Source organism: Canis lupus, chromosome 30, assembly GCF_011100685.1.
Source record: "Canis lupus familiaris isolate Mischka breed German Shepherd chromosome 30, alternate assembly UU_Cfam_GSD_1.0, whole genome shotgun sequence".
Lineage (NCBI taxonomy): Eukaryota > Metazoa > Chordata > Mammalia > Carnivora > Canidae > Canis > Canis lupus.
Window position 1 is genome coordinate 24,055,746 of NC_049251.1, and position 17,885 is coordinate 24,073,630.

General features: G+C 38.3%; 1 pseudogene; it reads right to left on the reverse strand.

Moving 5' to 3' along the window:
• Nucleotides 1–1,361: 1,361 nt before the first annotated feature.
• Nucleotides 1,362–17,696, reverse strand: LOC100688044 (annotated as a pseudogene).
• Nucleotides 17,697–17,885: the final 189 nt, after the last annotated feature.

Genomic DNA, 17,885 nt, shown 5'->3' on the forward strand with positions numbered 1-17,885 from the left:
GAATGTATGGGAAAGTGATCATTTATACCATCCTAGACTAAGTGGGTTTGGCTCCCAGCTCTCCCATGCATAAGCTGTGTAGCTTTAACCAAATTCTTTCACCTTTCTAACCTCAACATTTCTTTATAAGAAGGATAAAATCTTTACCTCACGGGATTTTTTTCAATGATTAAATTAGTTGATTTTGTAAAGTGGCAGGCAATAATTGCTATGTGTTTGTTTAGTAAAAATTATAAATATCACTGTCCTTCCATGAATACTCAAAAGCAGCAATTAATAGTATTATTTCCTGGGGTGCCTGGGTGACTCAGTCAGTTAAGCGTCTGCCTTCAGCTCAGGTCAGGATACCCAGGTCCAATGGAACCCCATATCTGGCTCCCTGCTCAGTGGGGAGCCTGCTTCTCCTTCTCCCTCTGCCATTCCCCCTGCTTGTGCTCTCACTCTTTCTCTCTCTGATAAATAAATAAAATCTTCTTTAAAAATAGCATTATTTCCTTGGCAAGAATACACAGCTTTGATACCACCAGTATAAGAAAAGTTATTCTCATGCTGCAATAATGAGAAATTTAACAAGTAAGTATATACTTATATACAGAATATTACACAAGTAATATTACATGAAAATATTTGTTCCACAACATAAACCAATCCTGGTAAACATTTTAACACTTATATTTTAAATTTCCAACTCCTAATAAACGGCCTTCTGGGTGTCTCACTGTCATGACAAACTCAGTATGTTTAAATTCCTATATCTGATAATGGCACCATCGCTCTTCCAAAAACCTGACACGGACAGTGGAATCACTGTAGACTCTTCTTCCCTTGTCTGTTCAAAACCAGCCACCATCTGTTAATTCTTTCCCTGAAAATGTCTTTTTTGCGCCTTTAATTGTTTCCTTCCCACTAATGTCGCTCCAATTACACAATTTCTCTTGCTTACACTGCTGCAGGACTTCTAAACCATCTCACTCCAATCTCTCACTAGAGAGCATTGCAGTGCTCACTCAATGCACTGCAATTTACTTCCACCTCTATCATTCCTAAGAAGCTACTTTTGTCAGCGCCATCAAAGATCTGTTAGTTATCAATGCCGCTATGCACTCAGAATCCTTAACTAACTAGACCTCTTGGTCGATTAACATTCCTCAAAATTCTCTCCTCCAGTATTTTCCAAGACCTTGCCCATTTTCCTGATTTTCCTTTTTTTTTTTTTTTAAATTGCAAGCTGCAATTTTATTAACACTATTTTTCTCTCAAACCAAGTTCATCATGCTGACATTCTCAGTGTTAGGAGGCACAAATATCATTAACCATCTTTATTCTTAAAAAAAAAAAAACCATCTTTATTCTTTGCATCACTAAGGAGTTCTTTCCCCATCTTGTTCTGAAGGAAGAATAGAAGCTTGAGGTGTACATTTCAGAAGATAAATTGTTGTAATAAAGACACCCTATGTTACGCTATATGTTGGCAAATCGAACTCCAATAAAAAATTATACAAAAAAAGAACATTAAAAAATAATAATAAATAAAAAATAAAGACACCCTGTGTTCACCCAGACAGTATGTACCTTCCACCAAACATGTCCTATTCCAGGTAATGCCTTGGCAAAGCATTTCTTGTCCTGAGTAAGCAATGCAGCAACCTGTCCGTGGTCTACAGACACCATTCATCTCCCTTAGGCAAGCTGGATAAAGTTTTCAGTTTCTCTTTTTGGGGCCCATCCTTCTTCCAAATGGCATATTTGTTACAATAATGTCAACAGAGACAGTTCTCAATGGCAGATTCAGATATCCCACTGAACAGCATCTATGGGCAAACCCCAGGATACTTTGCCTTCTTTACTTTGGCTTTTGGTCAATAAAGATGAGATATTATCTGCTGCTCTATTCACAGCCAACAGATTATTATTACCAGCAATGTGCCAACAGTTAGACCATTCAGTGGCCCCCTCTATTGGTATTGTTCTGTTCCACACGTCAGATCAACTATTATATTAATGGGTTGAGGAGCACAGAGCCTGAGCATCCCATTAGCAAAGGTAGGTCTAAGAGTTGTAGGTTCAAAATATGTAATATTTCTTCAGTGGAGATTCTCTTCTATCAATGCAATGCCCACAACAATTTATCATGGGTGTTCAAAAGAACCTCCACATCAAAGTTGGTCATGTCAGCCTTCCACTTAAAGTAATCTTGAACAGCACCCCCAAAATCTCTTGCAGCCTTATTTGAGGAAAAGCAGTTTCTCTCCTGTCCTGTTGCATGTGACTCTAAACTTCAGCACTTCAGGATGAGTTTCTTCTTTTGAGCTTTCATCCTCCTTGTCTTTGCAAGATGCTAAATCATCACCTACTAATGTTCAGATTTCTTCTTTGATGATTGGATTTTCATAATAACCTAAGATATGAAAATCTAAGGTATTGTTAGTGAATCTTTTTTTATCATATCTCTCATCTGTTTTGTCTCCTTATCCATTATTAATCTTCTCTTTACTTGAATTCTGATTTATCTTTTTGCGTTTTCTTTTTTCTATACTTTTTGGTGTTAATTTTCTATACTTTTAAAGGGTCTGACCGTGGAAGCTTTCCATCCAATTCTTCAAAATCCTTTAGATCTTCTTCCTTTGTTTCTTTGAACTGGTAATCTTTAAACTCCTTAAGTTGATAAGTTATCAGCTGATCCTAGACAATGAACCTGAGCCAGACTTTCCACTGAAATGTCTAAATATATCTTGTCCCGGTCTTTGCTGAGTTTGCAGTATGACCCCAATTTCTCTCTCATTTCATCTGCAGCTATTTGCTCAAAACCAGTAGGTGCTGTGGCTCTAATAGTGATTTGGAGTTGCTCAGACTCACTTCTGGGGCCACTTTCTGTCACTGTATAGAATTCTGGTTCTCATGAAGGTTAACATCCAGGAGTTTATTAGTGGCTTCTTAAAGCCAAACATGTTGGCAGTGCTTCCTAAATTCCTAATACAGTCACAGCCACCAGTGCAGACCCTTTCTGCTCCAGTTTCCCTCCAACCCAGCATGCTCAGGTCATGTCCTCCTCCTTACTTTTTTTTTTTTTTTTTTCCTCCTCCCTACTTTTAACTATGCTTCCTTCTGCATCTCTTCCCCAGGGCTTTTTCTTCTCTTTATCCTTTAAATATTGGTGTTCCTCAGGTCTTTACTTCTTGTCTTCTCATTCTTCGCTTGCATGATTAGTTTTTACTACTCTCAAGTGTCTATGACTCACTAGGATGTAAACTCCATTGAAACAAAGCCTGGGTCTCTCTTATTCTGAATTATAACCCAATACCTACCACACAGTCAACACTTTTCCTATACTTGTGTCCCAAGTCCCAGAACTATATCCTAGTGGCACCATGTACCAGCTATAACCTTGAATAAGTTAAGGCACCTGTGCCACAGTTTGGTAATTCTTACAGTGGGGAGAATAGTAAGTAATTCTACCTTCCAGAGAGCTGCTAGGGGAGTTAAGTAAAGTGCTTGTAAAGCACTGAGAATATTACATGGTACATGTAATTATAAAATTTTAGGTGTTGTAAAAAAAAAAAAAAAAATTTTAGGTGTTGTGATGATTGCATATCTAACGTTTACTAACCAACTCCTTACGGTACACCAAATACATGTCCAAAACCGAACAAATCCCTACATCAACCTACTCAAACCACTTTTCCTTCCTAAACGTGCTATCTTGGTTAGTGACAACCCCATGCAAGCAATTATCTAACTCCTCTTCCATTCCAGTAGGTCAAGTCATCTTTAATCTCCATCCTATGAATCACCCCGGCCCATCTCTATGGCCAAAGCCCAAGATCTGGTCTCTCTGTCTTACATTACCCACTCCTTGACCTTTTGCCCCAACTGCTGCCAGAGTGGTCTTTTTAAAAAATATATATCCTTTTATTCCTAGGATAAAATACAATGCCCTTATGATCTGGTTGTTACTTTCCTTGCCAGATTTGTCTTTCATGGCTCTCTTTTCTTACTTTATCTTCTAAAAGCATCAAGGACAAAAACCAGAATAACAGTAACAGCTGGCAGTTAGTAAGGAAATGAAAGCTTAAAGAACTTAAATAAGTTACCATCTAGGAAAAAAAAAAGTGAGACACCTGGCTGGCTCAGTTTGTAGAGCATGCAATTCTCGATCTTAGGGTTGTAAAGTCAAGCCCTGTGTTAGGTGTAGAGTTTGTGTTTAAAAAAAAAAAAAAAAAAACTATGAAAAAGAACTTAAACAAGTTGCCCAAAGTCACAAAGCAGGTATGAGGCGGAGCCAACATCCAAAGTTAAATTTTCCTCCAAAGCATGTGCTTTAATCACTACAATATGCTGATGTTCAACTGCAGTTGCCTTCTCAAACACACATATCACTTCCCTCTTTGATACCTTTGCACATTTTATTCCCTCTATGGGGAATGCCTTTCCCACTTATCCTATATATTCTATAAAACCAGGCTCAAAAGATCCTTTCAATAATTCATTTTAAGACACTTTTGCTAGGATTTTGCTTTCTGTCCAAGGGATCAGAAAAGAAAAGGACTTAGAAAATCAGCTTTTGGGGAAAGAGAACAGTGAAAAATAATATTTAAAACTTAAGGCATTTAGAAGGCATGTAATAAATGTCAATTTCCTTTCAAATGTAAAGAAATAGATATTATTAAAAATATGGCTCAGGCCATCTTTCTGTGAAATCTCCACTAACTTAATCTCTAGACAAAACTTAATATCTACCATTTGTATACTTTTAATGTAGCTTTATTCAACTGTACTATAGGGGCATCTGGGTGGTTCAGTTGGTGGAGCATTGGACTTGCGGTTTTGGCTTGGGTCATGATCTCAGAGTCCTGGGATGGGGCCCTGGTTGGGCTACTTCTTCATGGGGAGCCTGTTTCTGTCCCTTTCCCTCTCCCTGTGCCCCTCCCCTGGCACTCTGCTCTCACCCTCTCTCTCTAGAATAAGTAAAGCTTTATTAAACTGTATTGTATTTGTTTATTTAATATCTTCCCTAATTCTTTTTTTTTTAAGATTTTCTTTATTTTTTTGAGAGAGAGAGAATACATGAGCAGTGGGGAGAAGCAGAGGGAGAAGGAGAAGCAGACTCCCCACTGAGCAGAGAGCCCAAAGCAGGGCTAGATCCCAGAACTCCAAGATCATGACCAGATCTCAGGACCCCGAGATCATGACCTGAGCCAAAGGCAGAAGCTTAACCAACTGAGCCACCAAGGTGCCCCTGATACCTTTCCTAATTCTTAAAGATGGGAGTGAATCACATGTTAAAGGGATTTTAAAAACAGGGCCTCAGAGAGTTTAGCAAAAATATATCCAATAAATATTTATTGAATGTTAGTGCTAGAATAAGGTCCATTTCACTAATTTATTAAAAAACTAGGAGTGGCCCCTCCCTGCCTAAACCCCTGATATCTTCTTGGGCAGCCTGGGTGGCTCAGCAGTTTAGCGCCCACCTTCAGCTCAGGGTGTGATCCTGGAGACCCGGGATCGAGTCCCACATTGGGCTCCCTACATGGAGCCTGCTTCTCCCTCTGCCTGTGTCTCTGCCTCTCTCTCTCTCGATGTCTCTCATAAATAAATAAAATCTGAAAAAAAAAAAAAAAAACCTAATACCTTAATCTAACGTTCAGGGTGCTCCACAAAAACAAACTCACTTGTCCAATCTTTTCTCTCTTGCCTTTTATTTTTTTTTTAATTTTTTTATTTATTTATGATAGTCACAGAGAGAGAGAGAGAGAGAGAGAGAGAGGCAGAGACACAGGCAGAGGGAGAAGCAGGCTCCATGCACCGGGAGCCCACGTGGGACTCGATCCCAGGTCTCCAGGATCACACCCTGGGCCAAAGGCAGGCACTAAACCGCTGCGCCACCAAGGGATCCCTCTCTCTTGCCTTTTAAATGAAACTCCTACTCTATCCAGTCAGACTGGTCAATACTTCAGAACCCCAAAGCATCATAAACTTTCTCTCTTCTGTTTTTTCTTCTCTTTATACCTCTTCTCCTCTTATACAATATGTTAAAAAACAAAACAGGCCCAAATGGAGTCATTTATGCTATGCCTCACATCACCAAACTGAGACTGAATTGCAATTCCCACTCTCTCAGAAATGGAATCTTAACCCAGTCAATCAGGAAATGGCTGTTCAGCACAGTTAGGTAATATGCCAGATAGGCTTCTGCCATCTCCTAAAGGAGTTAACTTTGCAATAACCAACCCACCTTTTCCCTAGTATAATTTCCTTCTTTCCACCCTCATCTGCCTCTAAAAGTCTTTCATTTTGTGGAGTTCTTTCAAGCTTTTCTATCTGCTAGCTTATTATTATTTGTTGCCTGATTAGAATTAATTTTTGCTCAAATAGTCTTTAAAATTTTTGAATATGCTTCAGTTTGTCTTTTAACAAGTATTACACAGCCTTTAAAGTTCTGGTCACGACCTGGTAGTTCATAAACCAAATTGGACTCACAGACAGGTTTGGTTTGACTTGTTAATTTTTTTTTCTTAATTATCTGTTAATATTTAACAATCAGGAGCTTTTGAATTAAAACCTAGATTCCAGATTGGCTGTGAAAACTGAGAGGTTAAGCAGACTTTTTTTTAACAAAACCTCAATTGGCTGAAACTGAGTAGAGGCTGCCCTCCTTGGATGGGCTGGTCTAATGTCACCCCAGCTGGTGTTATTCCTGTCAGAATTTTTGCTTGTGACCTCTGTGTTCAGAACTAGATCAACTTCCAAATAGTCCTGAAGTGTTTTCCTAGACCCCAGGAGCCCCACAAATCTCAATCACAGTTTAGCACAAAACACCTAACTTTTATATCACTCATCTGCAATTAATCCTCTGTACTGGGATCCCTGGGTGGCGCAGCAGTTTGGCGCCTGCCTTTGGCCCGGGGCGTGATCCTGGAGACCCGGGATCGAATCCCACGTCGGGCTCCCGGTGCATGGAGCCTGCTTCTCCCTCTGCCTGTGTCTCTGCCTCTCTCTCTCTGTGACTATCATGAATAAATAAATAAAATCTTTAAAAAAAAAAATCCTCTGTACTTTATGGAAATTCTCATATTATTATTCTGATATTACAGAGCACAGAGAGAAAGAGGTTTTGAAGCAAAGCAGAGAGCACCCCCTCCAAAAAAACTTACAGGGTTACAGTGGTAATTAGTTATCATCCATTCAACAAATATTTGTTCTGCTCCTGATTTGGGGGTTTCCAGACTATTAAGACAATATTCCTGACATAGTGCAAAGCACCATAATAAGCACTTTACATGCATGATTCCATTTATTCTTCACAACAGTGTTATGGAGTAGACATATTCCATTTTACAAATGAGGAAAGAGAGGTCTAGGCTTCTAACCTAAGTCTGCTTGACTCTAAATCTTATAGTTTGGTTTTTTAAATTACTGGGTGAATCCATTTGTATTATCACTGCATGGTCCAGAATCTACTGTTTGGTTTGGAAGATCCGGAAACCTGATTTTGGTTTTTTTTTTTTAAGATTTTACTTATTTGTCTGAGAGACAGAGAGAGAGGGTGTGTGACCACAAGCAGGGGGAGCTGCAGGCAGAGAGAAAGGAAGATGCAGGCCCCCCACAGAGCAGGGAGCCCTATGTAGGACTCTAGGATCATGACCTGAGCCAAAGGCAGGCATTTATCGCACTGAGCCACCTAGGAGCCCCATCAGAAGCTTGATTTTTCATCATGCAACTTGAGATGATCAGCCAACAAGGACTAATTTATAGGAACTCAACTCTCAAGGGACATGTCTTGATCAAAACATCACCTTATTATTCTACAAGTTAGATATTCATGTTAACAAGCCACTGCATTCTCTTTTTTATCTTTCAACACGTGGTTGGCTAAATCATAATTGAAAGCAGCTTATTAAGCAAAGCATCACTGCAGAAGAAATTAATTAAATGATTTTACTGGCTTGTTTATCCAACTATGCAACTTACTGTGCCACATTAGAATAGGTCAAGGGACCAGATAGGTGTCAGGCCATCCAGCTGTTCAGGTGAGCTCCACCCTAAATGGTTATTGAAACACACTATGACAAACCCTTATATTTTGGAATATTCTCTAGACCCCATGTAGACCACCATCTCCCTTTTTGTTATTTTTTTTCAAGGATAATATAATTGATTAGGCCACAACTTTTTTACATTTATTCAAGTTTTGATTTGATTGCTAAATCTTACTTTTGCTTCTTTTGGACCTGGAAAGAATCCTGTCTTCTAAGGGAATTATAACAAATAGTGAATCTGATTCATTTTATATTGATTTGGTTATTTAATTCTCATCTTTCTGGGAAGCATTTCATAGTAGGTCTCCAGTACTGCCTCGAGTGTCATATTTTTATTTTACTTGTAGATCCTTATGTCTTGTCTTCCTTTTTTTTAAAAAAATTTTTTTTATTTATTTATGATAGTCACAGAGAGAGAGAGAGAGGCAGAGACACAGGCAGAGGGAGAAGCAGGCTCCATGCACCGGGAGCCTGATGTGGGACTCGATCTCGGGTCTCCAGGATCGCGCCCTGGGCCAGAGGCAGGCGCCAAACCACTGCGCCACCCAGGGATCCCTGTCTTGTCTTCCTAACCAGATTGTAACCAATCTGAGGATAGTGACAACAATAATATATTTGAAGAGCTTTGCTGTGTGTTTCCATTTTATTCACAAAGACACATAGCAAAAACATTCACACTAATATTTCTCTCTGTCTTTTTCATCTTTTACAAAAGGTGAAAGCTCATGTTAAGAGAAGTAAATTAATTTAGCCAAACTTGTAAAATTAGTCAATGCAGGACCAGATGTTGGTCCTAGGTCTCATGGTCTCCATTCATCACAATTCCTACTATGCGAGGCTGCTTCCGTGTGACCATGTTTAATAGTCCCTTCTGTTCCCCAAAGTACCATGTTATAGATATTCAATAAATAATTACAGGGGTTCATTATTGTCATTAGAAGCCAAATGAGTCATAATTCTTACTATATGCATATTAACAATTACTAACTATACTTCTCAACAATGCAAGTGGTTATTATCTGATTATTGTTCTAGGTGAGTGTTTCTCCATATATGGCCTGAGGAATACCTGTATCAGAGTCACTTAGGATGCCTGTCAAAATTGCAAATTCCCGGACTTTTCTCCAATTCTGTTGAGTCTGAATTCCTGGGCTTGGAGTTCAGAAGCATGCTTTTTTTTTTTTTTTTTTTTAGATTTATTTATTTATTTATTTATTTATTTATTTATTTATTTGAAGGGGCAGGCCGATGGAGAGTAAGAATCCCAAGAAGACTCCTCCCTGCTGAGTCCTGAGCCCCCACAGGTCTGGTCTCATGATCCTGAGATCATGACCTGAGCCAAAATCAAGAGCTGGACACTTAATCAACTAAGCCACCCAGGTGCCCCAGAAACATGCGTTTTAACAGTCTTCTCATGTGAGTGTAATCACACGGCAGTTTGACAATTACTGATCTAAATAAACTTGAAGGATAGAATGAAGATAAAAGACCAAGTTCTCTTGGAAAGTCAATGTCAACATATAAAAATAATATTGATTCTCAGATACCCTCAACTATAAGGTATGCCATTGATTTAATAATAGCTTTTGAAGAAAAGAGCATTAAATGTTCACAGAATGTTTAATTCCTGGGGTGCTTGGATGGCTCATTCAGCTAAGTGTCTGACTTCGGCACATGTCATGACCTCAGAGTCCTAGGATCAAGCCCCATATTGGGCTTCATGCTTAGTGGGGACTTTGCTTCTTCATCTCCCTCTCCCTCTGCCTCTCACCCCTGCTCGTGCTCTATCTCTCTTTTTCTCAAATAAACAAAATATTTTTTTTAATGTTTAATTCTGAATCTGGAAATTTTTAAATATTAAGAAAGTGAAACTTAGTCCTGAGGAAATTCAATAATTGTATTTTTTTCAATAATTGTATTTTAAATGGTGTAGTAAAAAAGGGGGAATTTGAAGTGGGAAGTTGGACATAATCTGAGTAGACTTTGAAAGCTAAACTGGAATTAAGAGAAAAAGGGAGAGGACATTTTGAATTAGGGAAACAAAATGAGACAACAATTTGCATAAGTATAATTAGTTCAGTGAGTGAGCAAACCAAATCTTATAGAAAGGGTTATTATTACATTTTAATAGTTGATAAGGTTGTTATATAGAATGAGGATAGATTAAGAAAGGCTTTGAATGCTAGACCAATTTAGGATATTTAGTGGTTGATGAAGGTGCCTTTAAAGCTTTTCAGTAGTGGATGGAAATAATGAAAGCACTGTCTAATGTGGCAATATACATGATGTACTCCAAGAAAAATAAACTATAGGGAAATCAGTTAGCAGGTTTACTCCCACACACTCACTGACCTAGGACAGCACCAGAGAGAATGGAAAGCAAAGCTTGGATAAAATATTGAAGGAAGAATCAAATCCTGATTTGACTTAAACATTTGGAAATCTATTAAAGGAATAGATTCAGTTACAAGGACATTGATTTTAGTGACATTCATAATATTAAACAATCTAAATGTCCAAAAAGCAGAGATTGATTCAGCCATATAATAGAATATTAATTCATTAGAAACGTAGGTGAATGTATATTAATGCTTAAAGATGTTCACAATATATATAGATTTTTTGAGGTTTTTTTTTTTTTAACTAAGTTCACATCCAACGTGGGGCTTGAACTCACAGCCTGAGATTGAGTCACATGTTGTACAAACTGAGCCAGCCTCATCCCAAGATGTTCATGATATATTGATAACTGAAAAAAAATGCGTTCAGAATGGTCCAATTTTTGTTTACAAAAATATACATGTGTTTTGATGCCTCAAAAGGTTTGAGGACATACAATGAGTGAAGTATCTCTAGTGTTATCTCTAATACTTCATTCCACATAGCATGATGAAGAGTATGTTTTTCCTTTTTTGCTTGTAGATAATTTTTCTAAAATGAATATCTTTTGGTTTTGCATTACAAAAGTACAGTTAAATATTTACTTACATTAAACATTTTAAATTAAAAAATAGGGACGCCTGAGTGGCTCAGTGGTTGAGCAGTTGCCTTCAGCTCAGGGCATGATCCTGGAGTCCCAGGATCGAGTCCCGCATCAGGCTCCCTGCATGGAGTCTGCTTCTTACTCTGCCTATGTTTCTGCCTCTCTGTCTCTCATGAATAAATAAATAAAATATTTTAAAAATAGGACTTGTTGACCATGAGGAAACTAAATGAAAGTACTTTAAATGTTTTAAGCCTGGGTGACAGAGACTGATATTAAGGTGGGAAAATGCAGGAAAAGCAAGAACAAATAAGCATTTTGAAATTAAGGATAATAAAATATGGTTTTCAAAAAAAAATATGGTTTTCAACATGACTTTGAAGGTATAGACACACACACACACACACACACCACATATGTATACAAACATATACACCCCCCTCAAGGGAGAATATATAGAAAAAAATTGCCAAAATAACCTTTGCTAGAGTTCAGGGTATGTAATAAACAAAGTTGGCTATAGAAGATGAATTTATTTTTTTATTTCTTTTTAAAGATTTTATCTATTTATTCATGAGAGACACAGAGAGGCAGAGACACAGGTAGAGGGAGAAACAGGCTCATCGGAGGGAGCCCAATGTGGGAATCGATCCCAGGGACTCCAGGATCACGCCCTGAGCAGAAGGCAGATGCTTAACCACTGAACCACCCAAGTGTCCCTAGAAGGTGAATTTAGAAGACTTTTGTTAAGTTTTATTTATGTGCCATTGGGGTGGAGAAGAGAGGCTTCCCCTAATGCTAGAATAGTAATTCTCAAACTTTATTGTGAATCAGAATCACCCAAAGATCTTATTAAAACACAGCCCTCTGGGCTCCGTACAGAGTTCCTCTTTCTGTAGATCAGGTGTTGGTACTAGAGAATTTTCATTTTTAACAAGTCCCAACTTATGTTAATACTATGAATCCAAAAACCACACTTTGAGAATAATCGTACTAAAGTTGAGAGAAATCTAGCACTCCTACACTGGTAGGAGTATGTTTGAGGAGAGGTGTCCTAAGGCATAATGTACTTGATCCAATAACAAAACTTTAACCATTGGCATAAGAGCAGTGGAATAAGGATTATGAGTTGAAGGTGAATGAATATATTCCTTGAATTCATTCCTGATATAGCCTATCTGAATGCAAATTTAGGTCCCCTTCTTAAATTTAGGTCTCAAACTATGTAAATAAAATTTTAAAAACCTGTTTCACCAATATTTAGCATCTTAGAGCTATAATAAAGGGAAAAGAAGGTCATTTTCTTCCATTCACCATCATGCATCTTTAATATCAGCAGGACAGACTAGCATCTGGTGAAGCAGCATGGAGTAGAAACAGCACCTGGGACAATATCATAGGATTGGATCTGTTTCTGAACAGGTGTGGGACTCCTCATGGGGGCTCTCAGAAATAATTAAATAGGGGATGTACTTTGCAGGAGGCTGGAATTTCTGCATAAGCAGTTGAGGGCCAGAGCCAGCACAATTTGAGTTACATGGAAACACTTGATTTTAACTCACTATTTTACCATCATATCTTGAGTAGAAAGCTAAGAAGAAAGGAGTAAAGGTGTATATGGCCCATCTCTGTGCAATCTGCTCTGACCCAATTTTAGTTCAGCTAATAATAATCTTCAAATAGTTTTTAGTAGAACCATCAACAAAATAAAAGCAAGGTGTAATAGTTTCAAAAGTCAAATGCTTTATATAAAAACAAAGCAGTTCTCTGCCCTATCCGTCTACACTTTTGAGTGCTATTCTTTAGAGGCAGTCCCATTCAACTCCTAGATCTTCTTTAGTTCCTTACCTCCACATTTCTTTTTCTTTTTTTTTTTTAAGATTTTATTTATTTATTCATGAGAGACAGAGAGAGAGAGGCAGAGACACAGGCAGAGGGAGAAGCAGGCTCCACGCTTCTCCACGCAGGGAGCCCGGACTCCAGGATCACGCCCTGGGCCGAAGCAGGTGCTAAACCGATAAACCCAGGGATCCCCCTTACCTCCACATTTCTGAGTAACATGATAACACTCTGATTTCTTCGTTTAAAAATTGTAGAGATTGTTTATTGAGTTATTTCTATGGGAGATGAGGATTTAGAAGAAAAAACCATAGGCTGGGGAAAGATTAGAATGCTAACATACACTAGTAGTAAGATGATAAAGACTCAGCAAGGGAGGAGGCTATAAATGAGTGAAATAGAAAAGGCATGTATAATAACATCAGTAAGACTTCACAGATAATAGTAAATAAATTAGGGTAAAAGTCAAAGACAGTACCAACTTTTCTGTCATAATCTTTTCCTGTCAAGATCCAACTTAAAAAAACAAAGAACTTTAAAAGAATGATAATTTTGAGTTAGAGATGCATTTTTTAGATTTCTTAAGCCTAAATTAACAGTCTGTGATTTTAATTAGGATAATGTAGCTTAATTCCTCAATTATCTCTGCTAACAGATTTCCCCATCTGAATTTTTTTTAAAGATTGTATTTATTTATTCATGAGAGACACAGGCAGAGACATAGGCAGAGGGAGAAGCAGGCTCCATGCAGGGAGCCCAATGTGGGACTCGATCTCAGGACTCCAGGAGCCAAAGGAGGACACCCTGAGCCAAAGGAGGATGCTTAACCACTGAGCCACCCAGGCATCCCACCCCATCTGAATTTTTATTATTGCTTGTACCACTCAGTACCTTTTTTTTTTTTTTTTTTTAAATAGGCTTCATGCCTAGTGTGGAGCTTGAACTCAAAGATCTGAGATCAAAACCTGAGCTGAGATCAAGAGTTAGATGCTTAACTGACTGAGCCACCCAGGTGCCCCACCACTCGGTATTAATTATTAATTGACTTATGTTCTCAATATTTCATGTAAATATATCTTATTTCCCAAAACAGATTTTGCCCTTCCAAGGAAAAAAATTCAGTGTTTCACACTTGTATTCCCTATATCTTACTCTCTGGCACTATGAATAACTCCCTACTAAGTATGCTTTTTATAGCATATTGTTCAAACACCTTTGAAGAATATAAAGGATACATCAAAAACTGTGATCAATATTCTAAGAGATGAAAGGCCAAGTGCCTTTAAACAATAAAAAGGAACTAGAAAGAATTATTGAAAATTAAATATATGCAGTAAACAATGCATTAAAAAGAATTTTAAAAAAGAATTAAAAAAAGAATTGAAAGACAAAGTTGAGAAAATCTCTTAGAAAGTAGAACAAGAAGATAAATAAAATTAAAGAATAAATAATAATTATCAAAGAAATGAAAAAATTTTCCAGAAGTGAAGAACATATGTTTCTACATTGAATGTGATCACCAAGGATGCAGCCCAACGAATAAAACAAGGCCCCCCCAAAAGTATAGCAAGTACTGAAATGTCAGAACACCAAGAAAGAGACAAACTTCAGAGAGAAGACATAGGTTACATACAACAATTCTGGAGTATCAGACTACAATCATCTGGAAGCTAAAAGACAATGATCAATGACTTCAAAATGAAGAAAAAGTATTTCCAACATTGAATTTTATGTCTAGCTAAACTATAAATGTAGACTTTAAGTCTTTTTTCAGACATACACAAGCTACAAAAAATGTGCTTTCGATACACTTTTTCTCAGGAAGCTAAATAAGAATATGTTCCACCAATCAAAGAAAGAAGAAGACAGGAGATCCAAAAAAGAACCGAAGTGGAAATGAGGAGGAAGGAACTCCTAAGACAATAGTAAAGGGAAGTCCCAGGATGACAGCTTTACAGCAGCTCTTTAAACAAAAAGTTTAGATCACAGGAACAGAAGTTTCTGTGTTTCAGGAGGGATATACCCAAAATTAAACTGTATCTGAGAGGTAATCTGATATGTTTGACTGTGCTGGCAGGTCGATGGCTGAGTTAATGGTAGGTGATGAGTTAAGCAAGCAAACAAAATGATGAGGTAACTGTTAATTTGAGGAAAAACAAAAGTTTAAGAAGAAAAGTAATATAATCACAATCATAGTGATGGTAAATAATACTCATATAACTCGGGGTGCCTGGGTGGCTCAGTGGTCGAGGGTCTGCCTTTGGCTCAGGTTGTGATCCTGGGGTCCTAGGATCAAGTCCTGTATCAGGCTCCTAGCAGGAAGCCTGCTTCTCCCTTGGCCTCTCTCTGTGTGTCTCTCATGAATAAATACATAAAATCTTTTTAAGAATGCATAACTCTAATGTTTTAAACTCTGAGTACCTTATTTAATCAAAACTTTCAAAGTAATTGGGAGGCTGGAACAAGAGGAGGAAGAATGGTATGAGAGAAAAGAACTAAATCCTTACCTCCTACAAGAATAAATCAAACAAAACCTACAATTTTTAAATTAAGAAATCTGAGTGTAATCATGCTAATCAAAACTTCAGGAATAAGGAGCTAAGGAATATCTAGGTGATGAATGGGATTGCTTGTAAAGAACAGGACTCAACAGTGTAGAGGAATGGAGCAAAGAACTGCTTTGTTTTTATATAAAGTATTTGACTTTAAGACTATTACATCTGTAACCAAAAAATAATTTTAAAAGGTTGGAAAGTAACTATTATATTTTTAAATGGCATATTTTATCTCACATTTAAGTAAAGATACATATAAGCAAGAAAGAATGAGACATTTTTCAGCGTATTGTCTTCTGATATTTCTCCCTAGATGCCACTCTCCACCTTAGAAAAATAATACGTAAAAAAAAAAAGAAAAATAATATGTATGTTTTCACAAACTTAATTATATACATACATTTTCACCACTGTTCATTTTGCCTTATGTAATTGCTGACAACATTATAAAAAGAAAATTTGGTTCTGCTTCTTTCTGTTATAAATAAATTATTAAATTATGCATGTGAGCGTTTGAAACATATACCAATGAAAACTACCAATGTGAGTACAGGCCTAGCCAAGCAGGATTAAAAAAAAAAATTAGTGAAACACTATTATTTGAGAGCTTGTTTGGAGGTTCTAGCAGGGGAGCGCAGCTACTCGTATACCCTTGACCGAAGAACGGTCCTCCTCTATCGGGGATGGTCGTCCTCTTCGACCGAGCGCGCAGCTTCGGGAGGGATGCACATGGAGCGGTGAGGGAGGAAGGGGACACCCGCCTAGCCAGCCAGATCAGCCGAATCAACCCTGGCAATCAATGGGGTGACAGATGTCGCAGCCAGATCGCCCTCACATCCGAAACACTATTATTTGAGACATGTGTTCTGTACTTTTAGGCTCTGTGGTTTCTGGCCTGTAAATGAGCGTCATTCAATTTCTTGATATAACTTCCCTTATTTAATACTATTTTTTTAAGTAGGCTCCATGCCCAATGTGGGGCTTAAACTCACCACCCTGAGATTAAGAGTTGCATGCTTTACTGACTGAGCCAGCTAGGTACCTCTATAATATACTTTTATAAATCTATAATCAAGGCATTATGTTAAATTCTGAATTTCCTGAAATCTCTAGTATGCTCATTTGCACTTAATGGCCTTAAAGAAATGCTTAATCCAGCAGAGTATATTTTATGAACTCTACACCCAAAGCAGCTGGAACTCACAACCCCAAGATTAATAAGAGTCACATGCTCTACCAACTGAGCCAGCCAGGCACCTCCAGGAGCATATATCTTAAATCTGTTAACATTTGCAATCTTTTCTCAGGGCAAAATTCTGATTTGAACCATAGTATTTATTGCTTACAAATTGACATGGAGACCAAAAACACACAAAACTTCTAAATTCAAGATTCTGAAGATGCTATTATCTTTTTAAACTTTCCTCTTTTCCAAGAGTTGGATAAATATCACAAAAATGTGTTAATGCAAAAAGGTGGAAGAAGCTCCATCTTCTGCATTCTCAGGAAACCATACTTCCCAAGCAAGTGTCAAAAATATAGCAATACAACGGAAAATTACTAGACAGTAAACCCAAGGAAGACATAAGCCCTTTCTCTTTTTCTCTGTGGCATCCCCAGGGCCACAGTATCCAGCAATGCACTTGGTCCTGAACTGTGCTAAATGAATGAATGGAACAAGTTTGTATTTTTGTCTACCTTCTCTAACCGAAAGAGGTAAGATACTATTTCATTAGGTGTCAGGTATTGATATCCCTAACTACGAAGGAAGACCTATCTTGTCTATTGTATCCCTTGAGCCTAATAAAATGTTGAAAGTCTTAAAAAAAAGGGGGGGGGGGGACGGGGGAGGGGAACCCCTTGTCCAGAACAGGTCAGAATAGGCTCCAAATCCCATTTTGTCACCAACAAAACTTCCAGGCTACTCCGTCCTCTCTGAAAATTGCGTGGCTTTAAGATGAATCAACTCTAATTAGAGAACCCTTTCAGGAATAGGCACTTCTCACTCCATCCAAAGTGAGGCCAAGTTGACAAAACCGCAAAGACTTGGCTAATTCAGGCACAATCTAATTTATTATTACTGGCCCAAGTCACCCACTCTTTTTTGGCCGTGCAGGCCAATATCCACAACCGCACTGACGCCTCAAGTAGGGCGGACGTTTTTCAGCAGTAGCTGGTGGGGAGCCCCGTTTCTTAGCCAAAACCCCGGGGAGACTGGGATTTGTGCGGTGTAGTCCTCCAAACACCTCGGACAGACAGACTCCAGCCCTTAAACATCCGCATCGCGTGAGAAATCCCTTCAATTCTCCATGCGACAAGCAGAGGAAACAAATCTCCCGAGAGCCCTTCGGGGACGAGCGCTTTTCCAAATAACACAAACATCACCGCCGACTCCCCACGCTGGAGCCCTTGACCCGGCCACACGCAACCCAGGTCGCGAGGGTCACGACCCAACTAGACGCCGCCCGCGCC